The 13,895-nt window shown below is 40.6% G+C and overlaps 1 protein-coding gene across 1 annotated transcript in view; it reads left to right on the top strand.

Annotated features, from left to right (window-relative positions):
- Nucleotides 1–13,895, top strand: part of LOC146789911 (uncharacterized) — a 3,228,338-nt gene that overhangs the window by 457,595 nt on the left and 2,756,848 nt on the right. Inside the window, exon 4 of the mRNA XM_085631221.1 lies at nucleotides 12,853–12,920. The gene's annotated coding sequence lies outside the window, so the exon portion shown is untranslated. The remainder of the gene's footprint in view (nucleotides 1–12,852; nucleotides 12,921–13,895) is intronic.

Here is a 13,895-nt window from a genome sequence, read left to right as displayed (position 1 = left end):
CAAAATAGGTCAGCCAGCCCCTTGGAGTCACTCATTTTAGCCAGGTATGAAAGGAGCAGGTCTAGTCTTCCTTCTCTGACAGCAAAGCAGGTCTCAAGCAGCAGGGCAGTCTGCTGGCAGCAGGGCACTCCATCTTCTGTAATGCCCACTTGTCCAGAAACGTACTGCAGAGTTGGTCTGAGGGTCTAGTATTTATACCTGGTGGCAGCTTTGAAGTGGGAGAAACATCTAGACTTCACCACCACATCTGGCTATGGAATTTCCTTCCCTCTCCCTTCAGGCTCCAAGGCAACTGGGAACCATAAGCAATTCTTAGTCTTTTGAATCAATTCTTAAGCGGTCTTCCAATGTAGAATTGCTTGGTTAGGGAACGCCAGCCACCGTCGGCGGTACATCGGTACATGAGTCCGTATTCATTAACAGAAATCTTCAGCAACTATACTTCCATTGCGCGTCTCGCCAATTAGTCTCAAAAAAATACATGGCGCAACTTTGGTCCTGAAGATGGTCTCGTTGATTAATATTATCAGATAGGAGACCGAAACGTCGACGCTGTGACACTTCTTTGGCGTAAACAAGTGTTCATCCGATGTGTTTTGATACCACAAATGTTGAAACAAGAATTTTCTTGATATATCACCAACTTTGGATGGTTCATCATTGTGTAAAAAGTGTCAATAACTACTGTTTTTTATTTGTGTCAAATTGACAGTAGTCTTATGTTGCCAGTGTATAAATGAAAATTTATTTTTCTTTTTTGTATATATAAAAGATTGGTTGCATTGAAATTACTAAAAAATGAATAAAAAATGAACTGTGATAACAGTTTTTTCTCTCTAGGTTCTTTGAAATTAAGTTCACTAAGGTGACTGTTTGACTAAGAAATATTAACGAAGTAAATCCTCAAGGTTTATTTTTGTGGAATTGTCAATAGCCTTACAGCAGCATTCTGAGCTATCTGAAGCCTATTGAGATGTTGATTTTGGGCATTCAGATAAATGCCGTTGCAGTATTCTAGGCGTGACATAACAAGAGCTGTGACTACTGTCCTAAAATCCGTTTGGGAAAGAAAGGGTTTAATCTTGCCCAAGATCCGCAAGTTCAAAAAGCAGGAGGAAACTACTGAGCTGATGTGATCATTGAACGTCAGTCTATTGTCCACAATGACCCCCAAGTTTTTTACTTTCTGAGCAGGAATGGGCTGATTTCCCAACTCTGAGGGCCACCAATCCGGGGTCCAGATATGAGGGTTATTACCAAATACAATCATCTCAGTCTTATTTGAGTTCAGCTTTAAACAATTTAAAGCCAGCCAGCCTGCTATGGCTTGCATACAATCATGGAAGCGCGCTCCAGCCTCCTTTTCATGCCCGTTTTTCATAGATAGGATGATCTGTGTATCATCTGCATATGAGGTTAATTGAAGACCAAAAGATCTGATCAATGCAGCTAACGGTATCACATAAATATTAAAAAGTTTGGAACGGTCTCGATTTGTGGTTATCCAGGTCGACAGTTTGAGTTCTATCGGCTAGGAAGGATTGAAGGAGTTTCCAAGCAACCCCACAAACCCCAATTCCAGACAACCGATCCATCAACACCCTATGGTGGACCTTGTTGAAGGCTGCCGACAAATCCAACATTATCACAACCCGCCACCATCCAGAGCCTCCCTTATCTCTTCACATGATTTGATTAGAGCAAGTTCCGTACTGTGATTTGCCCTAAAACCATATTGAGTCTTGTCCAAAACATTGTTGTTATTACAATAAGAGCTAAGTTGAATGTTCATGGCTTTCTCAATAATTTTAGCGGGCAACGGAAGACGGGAGATAGGACGATAGCTGGCAGGATCAAGTGGGTCTAAAGTGTTTTTTTAAAAAAGAGGTAGTATAGATGCCTTTTTCCAGACGATCGGAAAGATCCCAATAGAGAAAATGCTATTGATCAATGGGTTTAAAACGGAACAAATAATTTCCGGAAGCAATTTGACTATTGAAACAGGGCAGGGGTCACTGGGGGCTCCTGATCCGGCAGAGTTAAGGAGTTTAACAGTATCTTCCAGCTTAAGAGGTAGAAACTGGTTGAAAATTAATACGTAATCGGGTTCTTTTTGGATAGAATTCCCTTGAAGTAAACCTACTTCGTACGATTCCAGGGAAAAGGTAGAAAAGATACCTTCAACCTTTTGAAGAAAAAAGGTCGCCAGAGTTTCACACAGCTCTGGACTACTGTCCTTTTTTATAACATTAGAAGAAGTTCAATTTTTCACCGTTTTAAAAAGCTCCTTAGGGTTAGATCTGGCCTGAAGAATTTTATTTGAAAAGAAGCTCCTTTTTGTGGCCAGCAGCAACTCTTTATAAACTTTAAGACTATGCTTATAGCGCATTTTGTCATTGATATTGTAGCTGCTTCTCCAGATTCGCTCAAGTTTTTTACAAGCCAGCTTCTGCTGCTTGAGCTCATCAGAATACCATGGAGCCGAAGGATGAGCTCGCTTAGGAGTCCATATAGTGACAGGAGCCAACTTTTTACAAGCTAAGTCTATCCACTCAGTATAGGACTTAGTGGCTATATCAATCTCAGCAGAGGGAAGAAGTAGAGAGCTCAACAAGGCCTCCTCTAATTGCGAACCCTCTAAGTTTTTCCACGCCCTTTTTTCCAGCGTCTTCAAGGGCCCTATTCAGCGTAGGATCTAATGGCTCCCTTAACTAAAAAAATACAGCACTGTGGTCAGACCACGCCAGAGGAAATACCTCATGGAAAGATAAGTAAGGATAGTTAGAAAATATCCCATGTAAGGTGTGTCCTTTAAGATGAGTGGGACCGACCACGATCTGCTTGAGTTCCCCAGTTTCCATTACCCTATTCAAACAAATAGTGTCAGTCGTTAGGATCCTCAAGATAAAAATTGAAGTCACCAAGTACCGTAAAAGTATTTAGGCTCATGCCATCTTCAAGTAGGGTGCCAATCGAATCTAAGAACCCCAATCTCGGGCCAGGTGGAAGATAAAGGATCAACCCCTTAAAGGTACTTAGACCCTGAACATTAATGTTAAAGAAAAGTGCTTCACAGAAGGTATTGGGTGCAGGATGGAAAACTGCATTTAAGGAGTTATGATAGATGACAGCTAAGCCCCCCCCTTTCCTCAGGGGTCTATCTAAAGAGTAGCAAGAAAAACCTGGGGGCATGGCTTTCACTAGATCAGGTCTAGGAGCCTGATCTGTCCAGGTTTCCGTGATAAATGCAACTTTGATATTGTGTTCTTCCAAGAGGAGACCACATTCTATGCTATGCTTCACTAAGGACCTGAAGTTAAAAAGGACGCATTTAATGTGTCTAGTGCCATTACAATGGTTTAAAGTAGGCATATTATGAGGACCACAGGCAGGCTGATCAAGAAAATTAGGCAGCTGTAGGCCACAATTAGCACAAACCCGACTGATTGATTGACTCCTTGATCCACCATAAACTTGGGGCATCTCCCTGAACTACCTCCTGGCATAAGCATCAACAGCTCCTGTTTAGTATACCTCCTTATATCCGGGTGTATACGGACAGCGGGGCTCGCCCTAAGCCCAATACAGGCGCGGACGGGCGCAGATGGGCCTGCTGAGCGTTTCCGCTGCGCGTCCACGTCAGCATGCCTCTTATGTAGGCAGCGTGCGACGTCTAAAGTGCGAACCCCAACCTCCCAAAATGGCCGCCCCAATGAACGATGCAAATGCAAGCAAAATAGCAGCAACCAGCCCCACGCTGCTTTAAAATAGCTAAAAATGGCAACAGGAAATAAAAACAGGTAAAAGGTACGTCATTTTAAAAGATTCTGGGATTAAATATCAAGAGCGCTACCTTCAAGATCCCGGTCGGGCATTGAACGCAGCTCCGACACCGGTTAAACAAACACTACGCGTCCGCATGCCTCTTATGTAGGCAGCGTGCGACGTCTATAGAACGAACCCCAACCTCCCAAAACGGCCGCCCCAATGAACAGTGCAAATGCAAGCAAAATAGCAGCAACAAGCCCCATGCTGCTTTAAAATAGCTAAAAATGGCAATAGGAAATAAAAACAGGTAAAAGGTATGTAATTTTAAAAGATACTGGGATTAAATATCAAGAGCGCTACCTTTAAGATACCGGTCGGGCATTGAACACAGCTCCGACACCGGTTAAACAAACACTGCGCGTCCACGTCAGCATGCCTCTCATGTAGGCAGCATGCGACGTCTAGAGCGTGAACCTCAAGCTCCCAAAATGGCCGCCCTAATGAACAGTGCAAATGCAAGCAAAATAGCAGCGACCAGCCCCACGCTGCTTTAAAATAGCTAAAAATGGCAACAGGAAATAAAAACAGATAAAAGGTACGTAATTTTAAAAGATTCTGGGATTAAATATCAAGAGCGCTACCTTCAAGATACCGGTCAGGCATTGAACGCAGCTCCGACACCACCGGTTAAACAAACACTGCGCATCCGCGTCAGCATGCCTCTTAAGTAGGCAGCGTGCGACGTCTAGAGCGCGAACCCCAACCTCCCAAAATGGCCGCCCCAATGAACAGTGCAAATGCAAGCAAAATAGCAGCAACCAGCCCCATGCTACTTTAAAATAGCTAAAAATGGCAACAGGAAATAAAAACAGGTAAAAGGTACGTCATTTTGAAAGATTCTTGGATGAAATATCAAGAGCGCTACCTTCAAGATACCGGTCGTTGGTGTTGGTGTAAATTACATTGTAATTTACAACATTTATTCAGCTAAATGTTTTCAAATATATTTTTCCTGAAATTGAAAATCACTAATTACTATTATTTGAACTTATTTTGAGGAAAATTTGATATTATAATACAATTTTTTTTTAATGATTGTTCTTTGAAGCATATTATATTACATTATGTTAAATATATGTATTTCAAACCACTGTTTTCATCAAGGGAATATAGATGCCACATTTGTATGAAATAATGACCTTAAAAAATTAGTAATACTGAACTAAACACAATATAGGACAAAAAGTTAATTATCCAGAACACATCTTATGATCAAGAGAGGAGAGCCCAACATTCTTATGAATGTAAAGGAGGAAAATACCTATCCAACGCATCTATATTCTGACACATCCAAAGAGAAAAATACATCTCTGTAACAGCATGGGTTAACCATTTTTCAGGGCTGTACTGGGGGGTGGGCATGGACAAGGCAAAGACCTGCTCTGGCAGTCCTGAGGGCCCCACTGTTAGGACAGTGGAGTCCTGCAGTGAGGAGAATGAGCTACGCAGGGAAGTTCCTTTAGAACCAACCATGTGCAAAGTTCTCCTAATTACTGTAGGGGAGATTACTAAAGCTATACATTAGATCACTCCAGGAAAAACGCCAGAGTTAAACAACGTGCCTGGGGAACTGTTTAAGGTGGAGAAGTAACTTTTGGGTCCATACTTTGTCAAGTACTTTAATTGCATCCTGGAAGTCTTACCCTCACTTGTGCAGGGGCAGAGATTTTACCAATTTACAAGAAAGGCTCACAGTCACTGCCATCTAACTATCGGGCAAGCGGCCTTATTGACAGTTCCCAAAAGCTGTCTTATACTGTTGGAAAGGCTGTGTGAGTGGGTTCAGGGTGCAAGTCTTATAATCCCCCTACATACAGGGTTCAGACCAAGGACCAGTACCATCGACCAAGTATTTTGGTTGCAACTTATATACTGGATGTATGTAGTCCAGGGTGGTAGTCGGCTTTATGTACTTTTTGTAGACCTCAGCACAGTCTTCAACCTTGTCCCAATGGAGGCCCTGGGGAAGTCCTAATTGAACAAGACGCCCCACATCACCAAGTAGAGGTCATCAGGAGGCTGCACCAAAAGAATTATGCGCAGGTCCGATATGGCAAACATGGGGAGCGGACAACATCAATACCAGTAACTAGGGGGTTAATACATAGCTGTGTTCTTGTTCCAACCCTGTTCCTATTATATATTAATGATCTGGTAGCCCAATCAGAGAATTGCAATCATGACACCCCAAGCCTAGCAGGTATGACAATCCCAGCCCTCCTGTTTGCTGACAACACCTTACTGGCATCCAAATACCCTATGGGTATTCAAAACATTCTGGACCAGTTTGGTGTCTTCTGCAAGCAGGGAGGGCTTGAGATCTACAAAAACCCAAGTACATGTTTTTTAATCCCAACCACACAACCTGTCCAAATCTGTCCCTGCACGGTGCTCCCCTTGAGAGTGTCCACACTTTTGAGTACTAGGGTCTCACTCTGAGGGAGAATTTTGGCTAGTCTGTTCAGATCCGCAAGTGCAAGTTGAAGCTTGAACATTATGCAGGGGGCATTTTTAGAGGTTTTAAGGGTTCCAGCTTTCGACCTGTATTCCCAGCCATCCAAATTTTTAACTCGCAAGAATTAGGCAGGTCTCTGTATTGGTGAGAACTATGGGGACCTGAGATGATGACTGCACTAGTGGGCGAGAATCATTTCGTACGATCCTTGACAAATCTCCCTACCAGTACCCCTCTCCTGCCATTAAGGCTGGGCCTGGGCCAAAGGTTCATTGCTCAAAAAGTAGCCCTTAGACCTTTGCCGGCAATGGTCCTCAGTGGACCTAGCCACGTGTCGGGTGGGATTGGAGTAGCTCCTTCAGCTATCGGATCTCCAGGATCCCCTGGATAGGTCATATTAAGACCTTCCTGGCAAGGATGGGTTGTGAACAACCTGTGTACTAACCCGTGAGCCAAGACCAGTATGTCAAACGCTGATATTAAGGGGATGTAAAGGAGGTACATAGATGGAGAATTGAGCAGAAACAGGAGTCTGGGCACTTTGACATTAGCCTTCTTGGAATTCAAAGATAACTTTCACATGGAAGAATATATGGACTCCACTGAACCCCATTGGCAAAAACCCTGCACATTAAATTTCATTAAGGAACTTTACCACTGCAAAATGTCACTGGTAACTGGAGGTTAAACAACAGTAATCCAAAACTGACCTGCCCCTTTTATCTCCAGGGCAAAAGAATGCATTAAGCACATATTATTTTTCTGTCAGCACTCTTTAGACAACAGAAAGAAGTTGATACTTCCACTCTGTTGGAGTACGGGGATTAGGGACTTCAGGGTTGTCTCCAAAATCCTTAGAGCTGACAGAACACCATTGACCATGTTTGCTCTGTCCCGCTTTTTAATGGGAGTGAGGAGAATCAGACAGAGAAGTGTTGGGCCCGAGTACAGTCTTGCATTATTTACTGTAGCTGTTGACGTGATCTGAATAAAATTCTAGTTCCATCCTCTAATTTATTTTCGCCAATTAATGAAGTGTTACTGGAACCCAGAAGTACAAGCCATTGGCTTCAGCCACACTGTGAAATTCCATGGCTAGTATTGTTTTTGATAACAAGTTGTTATACAAGAAATGTCCATCAATTATTTTTATCGTGGTTTTAAGGACTTTATGGCTTTAAGGTTTTCATGTGAACTGTATTTATGTGTATGTTTATGGCAGCATTTGGAGAATAAAGGGAAATGCTAGAAATCACATCACTTTTCTCATAACCCATTGTCTGGCCTAATGTGTTCATATCTTTAGTAGGTCATCTCCCAGAAAAGAAGAAATAAAACAACAGTTTTCTGTTGTTCATGTATGTAATAATTCATCTTCATCAAAGGGAGCATGTTTAAATGGGCAGTAATACAGCTAAGTGGTGCACAATCAAAATGCTTTATCCAACTAACATCCTGGTTCAATAAATATTTATTTCTATTGCTCCCTATTGAGCATTTCAAAAGAGCGTCAAACATTTGGGGTTTGAACAGTGAGACATTAGCAGTGTCTAAAATGAGTTGCTGTTGGTAACTTATTTTCCTGTGGCCTGTGCCAATATTATATAAGCATCATTCTATCTAATCTTCCTTTTATGTCTTGTCAATGTATAGTAGCCACAAAGACATTGCGGAAGCTAAATGCAATAAGGAGTATAAAAGCTTGTAAAAGTCTTGAGCATGATTTGTTGACCTATGTGTGCATGATATGATATGATGTCATTACTGCAATGTGAGCACTTCAAGGACTGAAATGTTCTGAGATGTTGACCATTTCCAGTTTCTATAGTTGTGAATACCTTATTTTTATATATTTTGTGAGGAGGAATCATGTCCCTTTAATACTGATTGTTTTGTTGCTAAGTGTACATCAGAGATGGTTTAAAAATAAGTTTCACGTTTTCATACATTTAGGCAACATTCAGTTTGAGTCTCTTTTATGCATATTAATTTATATGACATTTTTAAATAAAGACTGTTTTTGAGATTTAGCAAATCGTGGATATTGAGCTTGTTATCGTGTGCTCATTTTTTTCAGCTGCTATTCTGAAAACATGCAGTTGACAGCCTCTGAACACAAAAGTATTAAGCATTTGTTCAGCTAGTGTACATGTATCTTTTTCCAAAATAGTGTGAGTCCCAACAATTGGGGTTGTGACAAATGCTATTTTAATCCAGCTGTGTGGAAACTAGAGTAATGAACTAAATTGTTCTGGTCAGTGTTTTGAATAGAAAGAACATTGTCTTTTTATTTTCAATGACTTTTACATTTACATCCCAAAATATTACCAGTACTCAGTCTAGTTTTGAGTGACAGTTTTATGCCGTTAGTAATCAACATTTGAATGATTAGTAGAAAATCCTCTGGTGCGTTATACCAAACCCCAAAAATCATAGACAAAGCAATAGTTTAGTTTAGTATAATAATAAAGAAACTGTATCATCAAGAGGTCATCTCAAAAATATGTTCTTCAAATATACATATAAATATATTAACATAAAAAGGGTCCCACACAATACGCTTTTGTGGCATCGCAGTCTGTTGACCATATTCCTAATCATACTAAAACAGTTTTAATGTAAGGTAAAGTGCAGCAATTTGAAAGAAAAATGGGGGATCCTTCCTGTAATATGATTCCTCAAATTTAAGATTCAACAGCTTTTTGAACCTCACCACAGTACCACTATTCCAACATTGTCAATATGTTAGTGATGCCATTTGTAATGAAATAACACTGTGTAAAGATCCAGTTTGTGATCAGATGCTTAACAACAAACAATAACCTGAAAAGCCCAAATTCCAACTTCTTACTTATTATTTAATAATGAACCATACACCAAACATATTGATTTACATTGTCCCTTAAACATTATTTCATCAAGAATTCACAACCATCCATGGATATCACCTTGAAGACATGATAAGAAGGGATGCAATAGGTGTTGGCTGGTTTACTACAAGAATATTTTGTTCACAAATCAGAATTATTGTTTTAACAAACACAAATACATTATGCACTTTCAAATTAGGATAGTTGCTCTGGTGGAAAAAATGACTTGCAGTTACACAAACTATTTGTATGCTTATATGTGAGTCTTATAAATTGAGAACTATTATATATTGTGGACGATGAACACATGATTGATTGGTGTGCTTCCATTATTTTTTTATATATGCTTTGAGAATTTGAAAACAACCGTAAACCAATGAGTTTTTAAGGATTCCCAAGCTACTCTTTGACCCTTCCAAGCCTACAGTGGAAATAAGATGGAAAAGTTGTTCATGGATGGGTAAGAAAAAGAACATCCATACCTATTTGGGTGTGTGGGGGAAGTAGTTTATCTACATGAAAAACATGTATTCCTTTGAGGGAAAAATAAATAAAATGCTCCATTGTTGCAAAATCATCCTGTGCCCTGGGCACCCCCCAACTTTTTGCTGACTGGTACTGGTGGTAACTGACACTGACTGACCCTGGACTCTTCCTAACCAGACCCAGGGCCAGTGCTATGCTGAAAGAGACACATTTAGAATACAGTGAAAACACCTACATACATTAGGGTACACTATGGTATGGGGTACCCCTGTGATTGGCATGACCTACCCTATCAGACCCCATTAAATAATAGGGCAGGGGGATTAAAACTACCTAGAAGTCCCGAGTCCGCAATAGGGAATGGCAGTTTAGAGGCCAGCAGCTTTTTCTGCACTTGCATGTGTGCACTGCTGAAGCCTGATGTCAGTTTAAAAGTAGCCCTTGGTGGCAGGACTGCTTTTAAAAAGTAAATTGTGCCCAAACTCGACTTTGATGTTTGGGGCACATAAAAATAGATAACCTACAATGTTTTGGCATATTAGGAACCCCCTGGGTCTCCCCTAGGTGTCCCAGAGGTGGGGAGTCAGGTATATATAAGGTAGACCCTTATAAAATGAGTTGTATATGCCATGTGTTAAGTGAAATTTCACATTTCACTCCCCACAATGTGAGAAAGTGCTGCCCAAATTCGACTTTGATGCTAGGAGCACTGTGGAGGGAGGATCTGCAATATTTCTACAGATTCAGAACCTCCAAAGTCTCCGCTAGTTGTTTCATGGCGTGGGGATCCTGTAGATATAAGTGCCATACTTATAAAATATGTTTTTATAAGCTCTAGTGCTGGAAAACTGTCCCAAGTCATTTTTCCCATTGCAAATCCCATGCCACATAGGTTAACATAGCAATAGGTTATTAACTAATAACTCCTGATAGGAGAATGATAGAACTTCTATTCAAAGACTTCCCAGAATGGTAGTGATAAATCCAACAATATGATATTGTTGATTTTCTCCCAAAAGGTACAGACAAGAAGTTGTAAGACTTTTTTGTTTGCAAGTCCTGATTCAGCCTTCCAGTGGTCTGTCCTAAGTGGTCAGAGTTAAGTGGATTAGCCAGGCTGCTTTGAAGAGGTGATAAAGAGCCCCTGGGGTTAATCAGCTCTTCTGGGGGGGGGGGGGCAGTGTGCTGTTCCACAGGAATGCCAGGGCAGGGGGAGTAGTCGTAAACCATGGTCTTCAAAGAGGAGGGAAGAAGCCAGTGTCATTTACAACTCTAAACTTTTTACCTCAGCCAGAGCGAGGCTTATGGAAGGAATGCACAGATGCGAGGAGGAGAGTCTATGGAAAGTAGCCGTCCTGGGGAGGTATTTAGCCATTCTTACCTCCCTGCTGGATAATCAGCCATTATGAATTTGGAGGATTTGGTGCACTCTGGGACAAAATAATGCCACACTCTACAGGATGTTGTAATAGCCTTGGGGAGTTGCCCTGCTCCCATTGGTCAGCAGTGACCTCCTGCTTGACCCAGAGAACTTGGAATAAGTATCTGAGAGGGGCAGTCTCTCTCAGATCTGCTGTTTGAAACTTTAGAAAACAAGACGTTGCCAGGCTGAGTAGTTGGGGTACAAAATCTAAGGCCTGCCCTCTGCAGTCTGCACCAGCTGAAACTACAGCCCTGTGGATTACCTTGCTGCTAAAGAACTAAAGAGTGGACTCCCTGCAAGCTACAGGTTAACAGAGCTCACCTGGAACATCACCACTAAGGATCCTCAACCCAGAGAATTACCAGTGGATTTGTAAGGGTTTTGTCCAAGTGGATTGTGGAAACTGAAGCACTCAACTTTCAAGAACCATCTTGGAGCTTCCAGATCCTTGGAGTGAGTTTGAGACACTTTGGAACCCTTTGGGGGACTTCAGGAAGAAGTTCCAAAAGTTTGGAGAACTTTGGAGCAACTTTGGAAAAAAGCTCCATAGGGGGACTGACTCAACCTGGCCAGCCAAGCAGCCTGCCTTAAACCACGAGCCGGCCAAGTCTTCCAGGTTTGTCCCGCTAAAAGCTCCATAGGTGCATCTTCCAGAGTTTGACCGGGAGTAGAAGAAATCCGAGGCCGACGAATCCTCACCGAATCCGGCCTGGTGAAGAGCATCAAGGGACCCCACGAGAAAAAGCTCCAGAAAAATTTCTACGTCCGAAGGTAAAAACTGTGATCGGCACCTACCACGAGTGGTAGCAGCTCAGGGCTCCATCCCGGTCGGCCTGAAACTTTGACTTTGAGCCGGTCTATCGCGACCAGATATCCAAATATGCTGCTATATGTTTCTAAGTGCTATAAAGTGATAAATCTTTACAAATTCATATCTCCGGTTCCCTACATTGGATTTTTGTCATTTTGGTGTCATTTTAAAGATACACATATGTCCTATTTTTATAAATTGGTTTTACATTTTTATTATTTGTTGTGTCTTAATTATGTACTGAATTTATGATTTTAAATTACTTTACATACCTGTCTTTGAAGTTAAGCCTGCCTGCTCGCAGCCAAGCTACCAAGGGTAGAGCAAGGGAACAATTTTCTAAGACCTATTCTGAGTCCTATACTGTGTTAGTGGCCTTATTGCTAGTGGCAGACCTACATTTGCACCTACCAATAATCCACTTTCAAACATCCATTGACACAATGCCTTCCTGTACACAATATCTATATGTTTTTTACTTATTAGGCAAGGTAAATGTCAATGCCAAAATACAAACTCACAAAATGTTCCTAGGATTAAGCTAGAAATGCTGTAATTCTGGGGAGGTTTTGTGAAATCCTACCATGCATTAAACTAGTCCATGCAAATGACAACAGTCCTAATAAACCACACAATAATCAAACGTGTTACCAGGTTGCAAATCTTTTATTGAATCAGAAGCCTAGGCTTTCTCATTCAAGTCACCAAGAGGTCTTATACATATTTTTAAGTGTCTACAACGTACATGTAAGATAAGACCTTGCGAATGAATTAAGAAAGAGAATGAAATGTAAGTCAATGTAAAAGAGGGTAGGGGAAGCAGCCTATGGAAGCAGAGAATGTGTTCTTCCTGCAGAAGAAATTAAATCACACACAAGAAATTCGGAGGTTATAAACATTTTTAGAAAAACTCTTTTCAGTTTGAGCTATTTTACACAATTTTAATGGAATGAAATGTAATATATTCCTTCTATTTCAGGCATACAGTTTAAACACTTAAAGAAAACATTCAGCCAAAAGAGATGAAATAGACGTACAAAGTTCGCAGTAAGTATTTTTTCAGTTTTAAATGCTGAACAAAGCAGTTAAAGGTCTAAATAATGTTACTTAAAACTGGCTATTTAAGCATATTTTCAATATTCAGAGGTAAAATTAAATCAAGAATTAAAATATTTGTTTTGCTAAGAATTCTACTACAGTGAAAGAATGAGGCATATTTTCCTTTTTTGTTTCTCTATTTTGATCTAAATGAACATCCTTTCCTCTATTTCTTTCAATAACCCTGTGAGAACAAGCCTACTTTTTATGTTGGTGGAAATCATCCGTATCGTTGTTATTTTATTCTATCAAGTGTTCTCTTCATGTCTGCATCACACTTTGGTAGGGTGATTGTCAGTTAATAATTCCACTGCCAAATTGTGGTGTGAAGGACATGGTAGTGTTGAAGTTAATTTACAAGGACAAAATAGAGTAACTGAGGCATCAATGTTATTGCATCTACATTGTTTAACAGCGTAGACAATACCTGAACTTAGAATGATCGATTCAAATGCACAAATCTTCCCTAGCGAACATATCTGGTAAAAGGTTCATCAAAAGAAATGTTGAGAATGTGCTATTTTGCACATTTGAGCGAATCTCATAGACCGCGTTGTCCACCACCTGCTGTAGCACACAGAACCATCTTTATGGGAACGTGAACCCATGCTACCATTCTTGTGAGGACTCACTTTGTAATTGCCATTTGTGATGAATATAGTCAAACACACATACCCAAAGTTAATTGTATCTACAATATACACAATTAACATCATAATCTAGTTACATATGAATTGCTGCACATTCTTAGGGGCATACAAAAGATGGATTGTGCCAATAATTTGTCAGAAAATATCATATCATGAATACAGAAAGACGCTTAAAACTGTATTCAACCCATTGCTTAGTGCTCACAATCTTAAGAGATAAGGGACCTAACACATAAACAAATTAACAGTTGCAATCAGGCAATATGGTCAAGTT

The sequence above is a fragment of the Triturus cristatus genome, chromosome 10 (genome assembly GCF_964204655.1).
Source record: "Triturus cristatus chromosome 10, aTriCri1.1, whole genome shotgun sequence".
NCBI classification, from domain to species: domain Eukaryota; kingdom Metazoa; phylum Chordata; class Amphibia; order Caudata; family Salamandridae; genus Triturus; species Triturus cristatus.
This window is presented reverse-complemented; position numbering and strand designations above follow the sequence as displayed.